Here is a 17,109-nt window from a genome sequence, read left to right as displayed (position 1 = left end):
TTCTGTATGATAGAACAACAAACAGGTAGCTTGTCCGATGTTTACAGAGAATCCCAGGTTTAATTTTATGAGCATCGTTTAAAATGCACTCCGAATTCCTTTTTAAATATAAAAGCACCATTTGCAAAGTACAGATTGGAAAATACAAAGTTGTTTCTCTTTTAGTTCCTCAAACTTTCATCAGGTTCTGCAGGTTATTTCACGCAGCTGTGCTTTATGAGAGGCAACCAACCGTATCTACTCAGCAGTTTCTCCGGGGCAGTGAACTCGGGGCTCTTGCCCAGAATTAGCATAAGTAACCGGTGCCTTCCTGGTTGTCAGGCACATTCGCGCCTGCTCAGCACCCTCCAGGGAGGCATAAGGCAGACCTGCCCAGGAGAGCTTCCACACATTTCAGCTCGGTGAGGCTGCCCTACCTATCGCTTTAAAATGCAAATTTCTTCTTTAATGTCCCAGGATCTCTGCCTACTTCTCCCTTTCTCAGGAAATGATTCCTCCACCCCCACACCAAGGTGGGGGCTCTGTCAGTTGCAGGCCCTTTGCCAAGAACCTTAAGATCTGCAAAACTTTCACTTTCACCCCTGTCTCCCCTCCTTTTTAACCGCTGTCACCTCTGTGTCTGAGAACTATTTCTGGAGGGGCTCAGGCTGACAGCTGAGCCTTTGTGTGTCTTCTTACTTTAGTGTTTCACATAAGTAGAGCTCAATCTTGTGATGGTACTGGGAAAAGTGGCTTCTGAGAACACTTGATCCTTGCCCACCTGCCTTTGAAAGTGTTCAAAAGAAAACCACAGCCCCCAAATGGCATTGCTTAGGCCAAGTCACCAAACTGGGGCTTAATACCTATTCTAATTGCAGTTCCAGCCTCCTCCAGAAATGTAGTCTTATTTAACACATCAGTCAGGATTTTGTCATCAGTGCCAAAAGGGTAATCTGTCACATGGGGCCTCTTTGTCCCCCAAAGGAAGATGAGGTGATATACCTAATTAGGGACCCTAAACTACCCCCCAAGGGAAGGTGACTTTCCATGAAATGGTCCTTTTGTTTCTTTGCTAATAACCTCCTTGCCCCATGCTCCTTCCTATAAAACCCTTCAGTTTTGTACAACTCTTCAGAGTGCTTCTCTCTTTGTTGGACAGGATACTGCCCGATTCAATTCATGAATCACTTAATAAAGCTAATCAGATCTTCAGATTTACTCAGTTGAATTGCTGTTCTTTAAAAAAAGATAGCTAAATACAGATTCAGTGATCTCTAGGTGCATCTATAACCATCCCTAAGTGATTTGGGATTTTAATTACTGTGGGCAGGGACCAGGACCCACTGTTAACTGAAACTGGGTTCATTTCTCACTAGGTGCTGAGCCAAAAATCACAACTAAGCCAAAGAATTGGAAAAGGAAGTGTTTTACTTATAGCAAGTAAGAGATCTTGGGATCTTTCCCAAAGCAGTGTCTCCCAGAACAAGAAAACAGGAAGTTTTAAGCCCAGGGTGCATAGGTATTTTTGAAGGGACTTGAGCAATGCAGAATACAGTATAGAATTGTAGCTAAAGTCATCTTAAGGCTCCTAAGTCCAGGTCAAGGTCACAGGGCCATCCAAGATCAACATCATCCATTCTCTAGCTCCATTTGGCCTGTATCTGAGTGTCAGAGAGGTTTAGATCCAGCAAAGAAAACTCAAGACTGTACATTAGGTCAGTTTTCACTTGTGAATCAGCCCTGGGAGTTTTACCACTGATGTATTGTCCCTGATATGATTGGGCTCTCTCCTGGCCTGATAGTGGCTGTTAGTTATTCTTTTACAAGATGGTTGGGGTGGGGGGTTAAAATAATTTTTCTTTTCTTTTTTAAAGATTTATTTCACGGGAGGGGGTGGGCGGTAGAGAGTGCCCACAGGTGCACACATGAATAGGGGAGAGGGAGAAAGAGAGAGAGTCCTTAAACAGACTCCCTGCTGAGAGCAGAGCCTGATGAGGCTCAGTCTCAGGACCCATGAGAACATGACATGAGCTGAATCCAAGACTCAACAGCTCACCTGCTCAAGCTGCCCAGGTGACCCTAAAATGATTTTTCTTGTATCAAGAAAGCTATATTTCTCTTTCTTTTCCTGAAGACCCTTAACTATTTCCGCTTATGCCACCTTTTCTCAAGGAACCATACATTCTGCTTCTTCCTTGCTGATTCTCCACTTTCACCCTTTACCTCTCTTTTCTGGCCCTGCCCCACCACCATCAAATCAGGGGGATCTCTGGCAGGTATAATAAGTGGCAGAGACTTAGGAAGTTTCGCTCCCTTTCTTCCAAAACTGTTCATACTCTAGATTTTGCCTTTAGAATCTAAAATGTTTCTTCTTTACTGTAAAATCATTTTCCCAAAGTAATAAATGTCCTAGTTTAGATGTGTGAATGGAGAAATGACCAAGGTCTTATAAAAGAAAAAAAAATTAAGAGAATCTCTGCTGTTATTTCAAAATATCCTGCCACCACTTATATATTTACGTAAGTACTTTGCCTACTGGAGAAGTTATGATGAGAGAGAAATTTCTAAAGGCCTGAGATATAAGGGAAGCAATTTTAGTTATCTTTCTAAGTCAGCATGAATGTACATAAATTTTGTTTAAACCAAAAGCCTTACTTATGGCCCACCAAGCATACATTGTGCTCCTGCTTTATAAATGAGTAGCCTGAAGGAAAACCCTATTGTTGTTAAGATACTAATCAGTGCTCCTACTCCCTATCCTCCTTGACATTAAAACTTGTGATTCCTGCCTATATGATAATCTATAAACTTTTGAGCTTTGACAAGATGCAAAAAGTATATACTGCGTGAAAACTGTTCATTCTAAAACACTTCCTTCCCTGTGAAAAATGTGTTTCCCGGGCAGCTGTCCAAACTTGGGCTTCAATAAAACCCTTTGGAGATTCTAAATGGTTTGTTCATTTTGCATCAACAGATGTTTTGATGTAGATGCTATTCTTTATTATCTTCCGGCAGAAGCATGCATTGAAGATATGAAAGCCCCTGCTTTACTTATTTTCATTAACCCCAAATAAAGGGGAAATTGATTTGAGTAGAGATCACAACATAACAAACACAAAACTTATTCTCCTACCCATAGATGAGGTTCATTTAAAATAAATATTTTAATCAAATAATCATGTTGTGTACACTTGAAATACCTAACAGTTTTGTCTATTATACCTCAGTAATGCTAAATACTAAAATAATTTTTTTCAAGAGCACTTTTATATGGGTGAAAGTAAATTATTTAAATCTGACACATAGGCATTGTTTGTAATGTTGTAAACACAGGGTTTACAAAATGCAGATAGGATACTAACACAAAGCCACAGTTGTCTTCCATAGCTTTGTTAACTTTAAAAATAAATATTTTTTGTTTGTTTGTTTTCTTGTCAACAACAACAAAAAAAATGGGTTTATCTGGGAATAGCAGAGAATTGCTACCAGGATAAGCAAGTCATAGCAAAGCTCATACACAAATCAGCTGAACAAAGAAGGGGATGGGCCCTTTTATAGAAAAAAAGCAGATATTGGGATGGCTGTTAAAAACAGAAAAGTCCAATACAGTAAACTGGGAGTTGGAAACATGTAGTGGCTTTTGCTTGGCTGAGCTGTGACTGTCTTTCATTGGCTGGGCTGACTCGGTAGATGGGGCAGGGGATGGGGAGGGGAGACACAGCCAGGAGAGGAGAGGTTGTAAGGATTGTCAGGGGTGGGGTGGGGGATGGGGTTGGGGAAGTGTAGCCTTTCTTCCTCCTGCTGAGATGGTAAAGTAGTATCCATTTGTAAGGTATATCTCTCTTCCTGTTGGGTCTACAGTGGTGACAAGTGGTTGGTCCTGAGAGCTCCCCTGGCTCCCAATTCCATTTTGAGATTTCCCTTTATTTTCAGTGTATTCATTAATATTTTCCTACTGAAAACACTATATTTTGTCTGTTGAGGATATATCAAGTTAAAATTTCCTTTGTGAACTGGAATACTACCTTGTCATTATATCTATATCTATATAAAATTTAATATTAAACTAGTTGTTTACTCTTAAACCAGTCAACTACCAGATTTAAACAAGTATTTTAAGAGATTCTTTCCAAATGTGGCTTCTATTTACAATACAAATTAGAACTACTTTAACGAGGGAAGGAATATGAAGCATTTGCAAAATTCTTGTCCACAGTCTTGCTTTGGTTCAGAAATGATGACTTTAAGGGGATCCCCGGGTGGCTCAGCAGTTTGGCGCCTGCCTTCGGCCCAGGGTGTGATCCTGGAGACCCAGGATCTAGTCCCACATCAAGCTCCCTGCATGGAGCCTGCTTCTCCCTCTGCCTGTGTCTCTGCCCCTCTCTTTCTTTGTATCTCTCATGAATAAATAAATATTTTAAAAAAAAGAAATGATGACTTTAAGATTTCTATTCAAAGGGTGCCTGACTGGCTCAGTCTGTAGACCTGCAACTCTTGATCTCAGGTTTGTGAGATCAGGCCCCATGTTGGGCATAGGTATTACTTAAAAATAATAAAATTTAAGAAGAAAGATTCTATTCAAAAATAAAGACATAAGGACCTACAAAGCTCTAGAGGAGGTTAAAGAGGAAACCATCACTCTTTGCCCCTTCCTTTCTGTTTGTCCTGAAATTTGTGACTCCATGCAATGAAAATAATCAGAATGAAACTTAAGTCATGAAAAAAATTCATCTCACATTCCAGCAGGCTTCCATTATCTTCCTTCAGCATCACTCCTTATTTTCTTCAGAATGTTGTAAGTTTTATGACGTACTGGTAGAATCTTTGTCAAATACATTTTATTGGGAAAGAGATTTTAAGGTGGAATACAAGTATATTCTTTTAATCCTTCTGATTGATTTATTTTAATCTGGAATAAATGAAACAGCTGAAGGCCCTAAGGAATTGCATGAGATTTCATCTCAGAGCAAGTTGTTTTTGTAAACCCACTATCCAGTTAGGAATCCAGGAGAGAAGTTTTAACTCAATATTTTTTGAGGCTGAGAAAAGATCAGAGAGGTTATTTGGCCTCAGACAATTTTCATTCTTTTTTGTGGTTTCTCTTAAGTCTCATTCAAGTCAAGACACTACTGCTAATGAGCATTTCCAGTAATTTACGCTGACCTCATATTTTATCATATAACATTTGTTAGTGTGGAATTGTTTTGTCTCTTATCATGCTTCCCCCCCACCACACACACACATTCGCAGAGGCATTTCTTCTTGCATTTAATTTTGAAAAGTCTTATAGGACACCTCAAAGAGAGACAGTCCTTCTCATCTAGAGAAGTTAAACCTAAAAAACAACTTATTTTTGTCGAGTTTGGAAGGTATGTTTTGTATAGTTTGAAACAAAATATAGTCCATGTGGCATAATTGAAATGCACATGGAGTTTCCTGAGCTTCAGTGGTTCAATCTGTTAAATCTTATCACAAGAATTAAATGAGATAAAATGACATCATATAAGTAAAGATTTGATCATATGCTTGTCCTTCATTAAACGCTAATGTCATTGGCTCCTTTCACCCTTTTTTTTTACAAAGTGTTTTCACATTAATTCTTTTATTTAGGCCAGATAGTTTCTAGTTATTTGTTCAAGGTGTATATTAGCTCCATTATAAATGAAACACTGAGATACAGGGAAAGGAACCAGCTTTCCAATGCCCATGAGGATGATCAGCATCCATGTTTAGAGTAATAACCCAAGTTTGCAAGGTTCTGTCTCAGGGCCTGACTTCCAGATTTGCTTTGCTATTGGCGTGGTCTGTTCCCCTTTTGGGATCCAATTTTCTCTTCTGTCAATGAAAGGAGTTGGAATCCTTGGGTGTGGTATGAGCTAATATATGGCCAGAGTCAACCAGAGTCAATCTCAGTAGCACACTTACCTAGTACAGGGCCTACAGATCTAGACTAGGGATATGTGTGAGTGGCTCTGTTCCACGCTTCTTTGATCCTCCTCAGCTAGCCCAGGCATATTCTCATACTGTGGCCCATGTGAAAGAGAACAAGCACAATAGTACCAGCTTTTTTTTTTTTTTTTGTTCATATTCCGTTACCCACAGTAGATCATGGTAGGGGTGGTAAAGTAACTGTGGTCTCTTTTTTGGGAGGAGGGACAGTACAATTTTATGTAATAGATGAGGCTCTGGAAAGGGTAGAGAATTGGAAGTACTAATGCAATGTACTTGTTCCTAAAGTGGTAAGATTTCTTTTAACATGTGATTTTCTTCCAATTTACATTTGTTTGGCAGAGCCCTTTTATTCTCATTTTTTCTTTCTTAATGTTTTACAAATTGCCTGGGGCAAACAAGATTTCCCTGGAGGGCAGGAAACAGGTCAGTTTGTCTATTTTTGTTGTTGTTGTTGTGTGAATCTCCTTGCTCCCTGAACATGCTGTTCCATAGGTAATATTGATGGAGTTCAAAGTGTTAGAGTTCAGAACTGATGGCCAAGAAAGAATTCTTGAGATCTTTTTGGTCCAAAGAGGTGTTTTTATTACAGCACAAGGACAGGACCATGGGCAGAATGAGGTGCACTGGGGTTGTAAGGAGTGACTGATTATATAAGATTTTCTGTTTTATGGAGGGAAGGATGATGTTAGGGCTCCAGGAAATTGAGTCTGTAGGTTTCTGGAGATTGCTTTTTTCTTGTAAATAATTAAGACTCATGGAGACTCAGGTCTTGCTTGACGGTGATCTCTATCAGTTAACCATTTATTTTCCCCTTTCCTTTATTCTAGGCCAGCTGGGAGTGTTTGGGGAATATCCTGTATATTCTACCTGGGGAGCGGTTGGGTTGTGAGGTGTTAGTTTGTGTTTTGCCCTTGGCTTACCTTCTGCTCCCTCACTGATGTAGTTTTGGAATGTAGGTGAGGCGAGGCAGGGTGAGGTCCAGAGCTGCCCACCAGGAAAGAATTCTTGAGATGTCCTTGGTGTAAAATGGTGGTTTTATTAAAGCATGGGGACAGGATCTGTGGGCAAGAAAGAGCTGCTGCACCAGGGTTGCGAACGGTGGCGGATTATATACTTTGGAGTTGAGGGTAAGAAAAAAGAGAGCTTTTCAAAAGAACTTTCATAAAAAAAAAAAAAAAAAAAAAAAGAACTTTCATAATGTAAAGAAGACCTAAAAGATGCTAAAGGCCTTGCCATTTTCAAGTTAAGGTTTTTTTTCCCTTCTAGTAAGACATTAAGACACTTGGGAGCTTCCCAAGTGGAGGAATGTCACACAGATCCCACCTGGGAGTGAGGGTGGGGTTTGGATTGTCAGCTTGTACTTTGTCCTCAACTAGCCTTCTGCTCCCTCATCACTCATCAGTATTAAAGGGCAATCTCATCTGAGATTAGGGTACTACATCCTCTTTATCATAAGTATAGTTTCAGAGTTCATATGTTCTTTGTTTAAAGAGAAAAGAAGTAAAGAATCAGTCCTTTCTAGATGCAGCATATAGTGACTTTGGTCTGAAAGGACAGTAGGTAAGGAAAGAGGTTGTATAGGTGGGAAAGGAGAGGTGGTGAACATTCAGGGTCATTTCTGCTGACCCATGGCAGACTTCCTTCCTGATCTCCTATTAACTTCCATATTCAATCCTACCCTTAAGCCTCCTTTCTTTTCACTTAGTATCAGTCACCGGTTTTCCTGTCTTCTGAAGATTTCTTTCATTTTTTTATTTCTGGCTATTTTATCTTCGTATTTTTGTTTATTTTTTGTATTTTTTGAAAGTACAGAAACAGGACCTGCTTTTTAAAATCTTTTAAGCCCCGTAGAAATACATATGGGAAAGTATGAAAGCTGCTCTTTTATTGATGTTTTGAGAAATAGTCACTTGAGCTTATTTATTTTTCAAGGACTTTGCTCACGATCAACATGGGGATAAACAGATGAAGAATACAAATATTGGAAAGGGATAAATATTTAAGCTTTTTATCTTGGGAGTTGGGAGGAAAGGGTCACTGGCTTGAGCCAATATTCTCTGTATCTCAGGATTCAGACACATCCTTAAGACAGGTGTTGGTCTATCTATGTGAGGGAATGAGGAGAATTTAATAAGTGATTTATTATAAGAGATGCTAATTAAAACATATGGCCTTCATTTAGAGAGTTATAGTAAAGAATATGTCACTCAAATTGCCTCCCTGCCTAATATGAAAAAAAAAAAAAAAAACCCTTAAGGTGGTGGCGTTGTAGGGGAAAAAAAGTAAGAACTAAAAAAGACTTAGGACTTAAGGCATCAATGAATCTGTAGAATTCTTGTAAGGAAATTCAGCACTAGGGAGCCACTGGTTTTTGTTTAGAAATCAGCACCTGAACCTTGACATTTATAGCAGCTGCGTGGCCTCCAGCATATCAGGGCTGGGATCACCATTAGCACTTTTAATTCCTTAGGAGGGTAGAGGTGATGGTCATTGTGCTGATCTACATAGATGGCATATCAGCAATGTTTGACACCACCAGCATTAGTTATGACTTTAGAAAATAATTTCTTGTGTCAGCCAACAGTTGAAACATTGAGGTGATTCAAATCAGTGATTTAGGGGGATCCCTGGGTGGCTCGGGAGTTTAGCACCTGCCTTCGGCCCAGGGTGTGATCCTGGGGTCCTGGGATCGGTCCCACGTTGGGTTCCCTGCATGGAGTCTGCTTCTCCTTCTGCCTGTGTTTCCGCCTCTCTCTCTCTCTCTCTCTCTCTCTGTGTGTGTGTGTGTGTCTCTCATGAATAAATAAAATAAAATCTTAAAAAAAAAACTTGACTTAAAAAAAAATCAGTTTTATGATTTATGCTGAATGATGTGTTGAAGGGAGGGTCCATTGAGGGAGGAGCCAAATCTGTCTTTGTAGGACTCCTGCATACTTGGAAATCTGTGAGGAAAGGACAAGAACAATAAATCTTTGGCCTTTTATTCCTTTGATCTTACTGTTAAATGGGAGGCTATATCTGAAAGGGCCCAAATAGACACTGGTTTTGCATTGAGTGGTTCTCTGCTCACCCTCCCTTGTTTATAGAGGTCATTGGTGATAACAGAATTCAACCCTCTATCCCCAAAGAGCTTGTTATGCAACACTAGAACAACACAAAAAAATGGACTCGCCTCCAAGGAGAATGATTGGTGTCCCAATGAATTGGACACCCAAGTCAAATAGGGAATGGGAGATTAGGATGAAGGAATGACAGATAACATCACTTTCTTCCTATTCATGTTGGACAGGCCACTTTCCATGATGGAAAAATTTATATTTGATGAGACCATGGGGAAAATATTTTTGGAAATGATTATATGTTTTCATTCTGGATTGCTTGGGAAATGAGCCATCGTGAGTAGGTCCACCCAACTCTTTCTAGTGCAAGGGCTACACTACATAAAAGCTTTCATAGGATTGGAGATCTTCTCTGCAAGGAGATCGCAACTTTTTATAGGACACAGTGTCTTTAGGTGTGGGGCAGCTGTCATTCCCCAAAGCTCCTAGAAAAAGTGAGCACCAAAATCCTGGTTTCCATGCAGTCATGCTTCCTTTAATTTGATAAATATAAGAATTAAAAGTAATGTGGGAATGGGATCCCTTCACTGAAACAGAAGCCTGATCTTTGTTCCTGCAAATCCAATAGACCCCTGCACAGTTCTTTGTAGAATAATCAGAAGATGGAAGATAATTGTCTTCCCTTCACTTATTATTCATAGCTTTGTAAATTTCCCCCTTTCCCAGTAAAGTTATTCCTTAATCCCTACTATAGGAATTTATTAAATTTGTTCAAAGCTCTAGTATAAGACAAAAATCACCAAAAGCATCCTTAGCTTGCACAAAATCCAGGAAAGATCTCTATTAAGCTGGTCATTGTTACTAGGCCATCCAATAGTTGTTTCTCCATCTTTTCATCTTAAGAGACATCTTAGCATGTGTGGATAGCAATGTGTCCTTTCCTAGGCAGTAAGCTGTATTAGTCTCTGTCAAACATGGCAATCCCATTCTCCTTTGCCAGCATTAATGGAAGAACCTATGAGGAAGTCTTGCTGAAGTGCTTTTTTTCAAGCTCAAACTTACAAAATGAAAGGAAAAAGAAAAAGAAATTCCAATGTAAAGGCCAGTTATAACATTATCCACTTTTTACCTGCCTAGAGTGCTTTTAAGAATATGATAATCAGTACTATAGCAACCATCTTGTGCTAAGAAAAACTGTCACCAACACCTGATAATGGTAGGATAGAACTTAGAATCTAGGTTCCAATTGTTCAAGTCCTAAACGAAAGTCTGTTTTGGACTTCTTTTTAAAATGGAATAAGGGAACATCATTTTTGCTTAAAATTTTGCTTTTATTTTTGGCTGGGAGATCCTAAACTGAAATAGTTGCCCTATAACAGAGATGATCCATTCAATGACCATTCATAGTTTTGGAAAGATTACTGCATATGAGAGTTCATTCCATGTTTAGAAATTGGATTTGAATATTTGGAGAAAAAAAAAAGATAATGAGAGATTTATAGGGTAATCATGAAGGTTTATTGTTCTCAAGTGGTCTTAAAAATATTAAAGAAAGTGTTAGTAAGTCAAGTGGGACTTTATTATTTCCTTCTTGCCTCTGTTATAAAAGAAAAAACTGAGATGGTCTAAAAAAAATGTTGGGATTACATTTTTAATACTGTGGTGGGACTGACTGATTGAGTTCTCCAACGGAGGGTAGACATGAGTTAGATGGATCTGTGCTCAAGGCCTCAGCAGGCTGAAATCAAGTTGACAGCTGGTGTTCTGTTTTGAAGCTGGGGCTTCTCTTATAAGAGGATGCATATTGTTATCAGAATTCAGTTGCTTGTGGTTTCAGGACTGAGATTCTCATTTTCTTCCTGGCTGTGAGCTGGAGGCTCCAAAAGATCACCTACTTATAGATCTAGATTCTCTTACAACATGGCGATTTCACTTCTCCATGGCCAGCCAAAGCACATTTCTCTGACATCACAGCCCTTTTTTTTTTAATTATTATTTTTTTAAATTTTTATTTATGATAGTCACAGAGAGAGAGAGAGAGAGAGAGAGAGAGAGAGGCAGAGACAGAAGCAGGCTCCATGCACCAGGAGCCCGATATTGGATTCGATCCCGAGTCTCCAGGATCGCGCCCTGGGCCAAAGGCAGGCGCCAAACCGCTGCGCCACCCAGGGATCCCCCATCACAGTCCTTTTTTAAGAGCTTACTGACTTACCTGGGATAATAGCCTTTTCATTAAGTCACAGTTAACTGATTAGAGAACTTACTACATCTGCAAAATATGATCACTATTACTATATAATGGAACCAAATCATGAAAGTGATAGTTCATCCTATTCATAGGTCCCACTCACATTTAAAAGATCGTGGAGGGCATGTATAGAAAGGACCAGAAATCTTAGAAACCATCTTAGAGTTCTGTGTACCATGTTGCTGGCTTTATTATGTAGCTGAAGAAACTGAGTCTCAGAGAATTAAATAATTTGCCCAGGTCCCATGACCAATAAATGGAGGGCTGTATGTAGAACCTCAGTCTCCCTGATTCCTGAAACTGTGCTATTTAGACATATCTTCTGCTGAAGAAATTTACAAGCATTTAGTTGGAATTCTGTAGAAAATACATTTTCTGTAATTATCAGTTCCATTAATTCCAGAAGGAAAGCATGCCAGTGTTCTTTTATTTAATATATGGTCTTTTTAATTTTTATTTTACATGGATCTATTTTTAGGCTGTTATAATTCCTTTTATGAATTCAATTATTTTAATATGATTTTTAACAGATGTTAGATCCTCGTTTATAAATTCTAATGGCATATGGCTTTTCAAAAACTCATATCTCATACTTTAGGTGTTATGTCATTAATGCATCTTCAAGTTAGGATTTGTCCTCAATTTTTAAGAAATACTTATCTAGAAGAGAAGAAAGGTAATTAACAGTGATTGCCACACAGGCCTGGATTGAAATTTGGCTCTTCTACTTACTAATTTTATCACCTTGCTTAGATGAGTTGCTTTTCTGCATTAATACCTCATCATTTATTGAGAATTTGTTAGTGTCAGAGTTAAACAGTGTTGGACACTAGTTAAAGTGGTAAGGGGAGATTTGAATCAGCATTAGACAAATAGGGAAGAGATTAGTATGAACTGAACTCATTTGATTTGTACAGTACAGGAATGACTTAAAATTTTAAAGGGAAAATGAAGAAATAAGGAGACAGGTGAGTAGGGGCTCAGTAGAGTGAGGGATGTGAAAAATTATAAATTATAAACTTATTTTTAAGTTGGGGGGTTTTCATATGGTTTCATATGAAACCAATCTGGGTTTGCTAACCCAAGCTTATACCAACTCGGTTCCTACCATCCCATAGAAACTGGGAGACAGGGTTTCTATCTTCAGGTGTTGGCTGGAGCAAATTGCAAATTCTTTTGGTAGTCTTGAGTTTTGCCAGAATGCATTATTATTGGGGCTACAATATCTTAGAGATGTGTGACCTTGACCTGTTAGAAACTATATTAGTGTTTTGTTCAAATCCTTTTAGGCTCATGTTGAGGCCTCCTTGAGAAACAGCTCAGGGAGCCTGGCTAGGACAGAATCTTTGTTATTACTTATAGTAATGTACTTAAATTTCACAGCAAAATTTCTGACACAAGTTTCCCCCAGTGTTAGCTATTTCAAATTATACTTGTCAATTTTACTTTTTTAAAATAATTATTTAATTGTATTAGCAAGATACCAGGACAAAAGAGGACTTAACCACAGTAAGGTCACAAAAAATAAAACAAAAGTACATTGGACCAGTCAATAAATATTTTTCTGTTTTAGAGTTGAAATAAAAAAGTACAGATAAATTAATCAACAAGATCTTTCCCAAGTATAGCTTTCTTTTCTTTCTTTCTTTCTTTCTTTCTTTCTTTCTTTCTTTCTTTCTTTCTTTCTTTCTTTCTTCTTCTTTCTTTCTTTCTTTCTTTCTTTCTTTCTTTCTTTCTTCTTTCTTTCTTTCTTTCATCTTAAAAGATTTTATTTATTTATTCATGAGAGACAAAGAGAGGGAGGCAGAGATATAGGCAGAGGGAAAAGCAGACTCCCCAGTGGGAGTCCAACCAGATCATGCCCTGAGCTGAAGGCAGATGCTCAAACGCTGAGCCATCCAGGCATTCCCCAAGTATAGCTTTCTTATTCTACAACCTTTGATAATTGTGATGCCTATAATAGTAATTATTTCCATTAACATTTTATTGATGGCATTCATTTTGATTGATTTGTATTGATTTATTTGTTAACCATCAAATCTTCCCCTTGCTCTGCTGCTTTAGAAAATGTTCTTTTTGGGATGATTATTAGGGATCGAGGATTGGGCAATTTAAATAGGCTAGTTTTAACAGAATTAAAACTCTGCATGTGTTAGGAAACATGCCATCATTTTAAAACAGCACAGGGAAAAGATACTGAATTCTGGTATCAAAAGCAACATGTGATGATGATGAGCCAGGCTTGGCAGATCCTTGAATTCTCCCTTTTGCTATCAACAAAATAGTAACTTGGTGAGAGATTCGGGCAGTCATTCATGCTTCATTTTATTCCTAGATTCAAATTAAGCCCCTAAAAAATTATGAAGTTGAAATTAATGTTTCCATACAATTGTAGAATCTATTTAGGGCAACCCAGGCGGCTCAGCGGTTTAGCGCCGCCTTCAGCCCAGGGCGTGATCCGAGAGACCCGGATCTAGTCCCACATCTAGCTCCCTGCATGGAGCCTGCTTCTCCCTCTGTGTGTCTCTGCCTCTCTTTCTGTGTCTCTCACGAATAAATAAATTTAAAAAAATCTTAAAAAAAAAGAATATTTTTAGCATCATTTTAATACTTGCTTTAGTATCTTCAATACAAAGAAAGCTAAGAATGACTTTTACCTTTTTAATAGAACCATATAATGTAATGAAATCATGCTAGTCATTTCTGTATCCGGAGGGACTCAGGGTTATCTAGCTGATCCTCTCTTTTTACAGATGAAGGAAGTGAAAACAAGAAAGGTTAAATACTTTGCTTACAACCACGCGGCCTTGCTGAGTTTGGCTTTTTCATCCCAGCCCACTGCTTTGCTGGCCTCTCTGCTGTTAGTTATCATTCATTCTTCTTCCTTTTTTTTTTTCCCCTTACTTGACTTTAGTTTATTCAGCCTAGCTTTTTTTTTTTTTTTTTTTTTAAACTCGTGTGCTTTCTGGGGAGAGAAACCAACATTGTTGCTACAGTAAACATTTTGAAATGCAAGAATTTTAAATGCAGAGGAAATTCCTCTAGCCATAGAGCAAAGTATACAGCAAGTCACATTTTCTGTAGGAGGTCTAAACATAAACGTAAGAAAACAGGGTTTGCATTTGATGTGAAATGTGACAAGGAGGCCTTTATTAGATAGTTTTGAGCCCCTCACTTTGATTCCTGTTTCTTCTCTTTACAATCCATCCTCCACAGGACAGCTTTCTTTTCAAAAAAATATTGAGGCTATATTATTTAAAAATTCTTGACAGACTTCCAGGATTTCTTAAAAAAATAAAAAACCCAGAAATGAACCTGGCAAGCTCATTAGCTGGGTCCCGAAGTCCCTTCTCATTGCCATCTGTATTTTCAGGCTCATCCCACATCTTTGGCTCCCTCCAGTCTCCAGTAAAGCTGCTGATTTCCTACCATTCCCAGACGGCTATTTTCTTTTCCTCATTGTAATTTCCCTCTTCACTTGTAAGATCCTTTTTATCTATTTATCCATTTACCTGAACCACCCAGGTGCCTTTTTTTTTGCTTTTTCTTTGTCAAAATTGTTTTATGAAACTTGAATATATACAGAAAAACTTACATACTTAAATATAAAGATTACTAATACAGACACTCATTTGTTCACTGTCTGCCTTAGAAAAAAATAAACAGAGGGGCACCTGGCTGGGTCAGTGGTTGACCATCTGTCTTTGGTTCAGGTTTGGTCCTGGGGTCCTGGAATCAAGTCCTGTATGGAGCTCCCTGTGGGAAGCCTGCTTCTCTCTCTGTCTCTGACTCTGCTTCTCTCTCTGTATGTCTCATGAATAAATAAATAAAATCTTTTTTAAAAAAGAAAGAAAACACAAACAGAAACTACCCAAATCTTTGAGGCCTCTGAAGGCCTCCCAGAATGCCTTTTTCCTTCTTTACCCACATGTACCCACCCAAATGTTCACTAAGTGTATATCACCTAATGCTTCTTGAAACTTTTACCATATGTGATTTTGTTTCTGAACAGAGTATTATTTGGTTTTGCATGGTTTCATATTGTATTTTCCAATTTGCTTTTCTCTCTCACCGTTCTATCCCTGAGATGCATCCATTTTGATAGGTGAAAGCATGGCTTATTTATGTCCATACTATATATTATTACAGTATATGACTATACCACACTATCCACTCTCCAGCTTATATTTTTACATGAAGTAAATGTTACAAATGATCCTATTCTATACTTATTTCCTATCACTTGTGAACTGTCTTAGAGTGTAGGGAGACTGGAAAGCTGAGGGCCATACTTCCCAACTCCTTTGTAGTTGTGTTCTAGATGGGCTCTTGGTTTCATATATTACTATTTGAGCATATTATAAGCACATTACTATGTTTTCCCTCATACAATTTAATATATTTATTATTTTTCTTTAAAGTTCTTGACCATTCAAATTTTAAAAATTTGTGTGTATATATATATGTGTGTATATATATATATATATATATATATAGTGCATCACGTCTACTTTGTTGCATTTCTTTTACATAGTTTTATTTCTTATATGCATAGTTATTTTGACTTATGAGGTCATATTTCCATGTTAGGCTGTAGTTCATATCACTCCAGGTGATTCTGGAAAAAATGGAAAGGGTAAACCCACAAGAGATGTCTCAAGAACCCCATTTGCTGCTCTTCTACCAAGAAACTTCTCTGGTTCCAGACTAACCTATAAAATCCTTGAAAGAAGCAGCATTATAGAATGATCATACATTGCAGTACCTTAGCTCTGACTGAGTATTTATAGGGAGAGGGAATGGGAAAGTAAATACATAAAACAGCTGGTCTGGCTGTACACATTTTTATTAACTTCTTACTCCTGATATTTGGAATTTTGGGGGATGAACATCTTCTGTGTTATAATATTTAAATACTTTTTTTGTTAAAATGTTTCTTAAAATGCATTCAGCACATTTCTTATAATTCATTAATAATTGAAGATTTTCTAATGCCCAGTGGTTATCATCTTGAACTTGATCAAGTTTGCATATCTTATTAGGCTTTCATCAAGAATAGATAAAAGAGTCAGATAAGACAATTCTTTCATACTCCATGTTTCTAAAATAAAAATGTCTTTTCATTAAAATGATATTACTAATTTAGATTCTGTATATAAAATCAACAAAAGATCAGATTTTAAAGAAAAATCAAAACCTGATATCAATGGCATCCTTCTTGTCTTTTATAATACCAACAATAATATAAACCCCATCTCATGTAAGTTTGTCTATTTGCTATTTTCCTCAGGAGTATTTATCCTCCTGAAATCTTGCTTATTTATAAACATTTTTGTGTGAATGTTAGTCATTTTACTATTTTTCCCCCAGAAATCACTAAGTTTAAAAAAGTTTAAAAGTCTACTTTATCATGCTCAGTCTTTTCAGAATCCTATAGCTTCAAAAATAGATACAAATAAGTTGGATTTTCCTAATTATTATTATAGTGAATATCAAGTCTCTCCAAGCTCCTCTAGTGATTGCTACTTGGGGCTTATATTTAAGAATTTAAAAATTCATCTGATTTCTTTGACTATAACCTTTGTTACAATGATGTCTCTTTTTTAAACTCAGAAAACAAGCTTTCAACATGTTCCCATTTAGTCTAATATTACTCTATATTAGGGAGGTTTGCTAATAGTGTGGCAGAAAATTAATTAAATCATGAGTGGTTAAATTTTAACAATTATTATTTTTTTACAGAAATTTTTGAGATGACTACATGGTTTTAGTACAGATTTACTAGTGATGCATCCTCTCCAGTTTTATTTGTAGGAAAATGAATTTGTTTTACCTTCCTTTTAAAATTGTTACTTAGGTGAAAATCATATA

At 37.6% G+C, this 17,109-nt stretch overlaps 1 long non-coding RNA gene across 8 annotated transcripts in view; it reads left to right on the top strand.

Annotated features, from left to right (window-relative positions):
* The first annotated feature begins 338 nt into the window (after positions 1–338).
* LOC121496030 overlaps positions 339–17,109 on the top strand; it is a 51,657-nt gene continuing 34,886 nt past the window's right edge. For 6 of the 8 annotated variants that reach the window (XR_005989095.1, XR_005989096.1, XR_005989092.1 and 3 more), the window contains exon 1: positions 339–401. This is a non-coding gene — a long non-coding RNA (uncharacterized LOC121496030). The remainder of the gene's footprint in view (positions 402–17,109) is intronic. The other 2 variants (XR_005989098.1, XR_005989093.1) reach the window with 2 other exon arrangements.

Source organism: Vulpes lagopus, chromosome 7, assembly GCF_018345385.1.
Source record: "Vulpes lagopus strain Blue_001 chromosome 7, ASM1834538v1, whole genome shotgun sequence".
Classification (NCBI taxonomy): domain Eukaryota; kingdom Metazoa; phylum Chordata; class Mammalia; order Carnivora; family Canidae; genus Vulpes; species Vulpes lagopus.
Note: the sequence above shows the minus strand (reverse complement) of the source record. Positions and strands in the feature narration are given on the sequence as shown.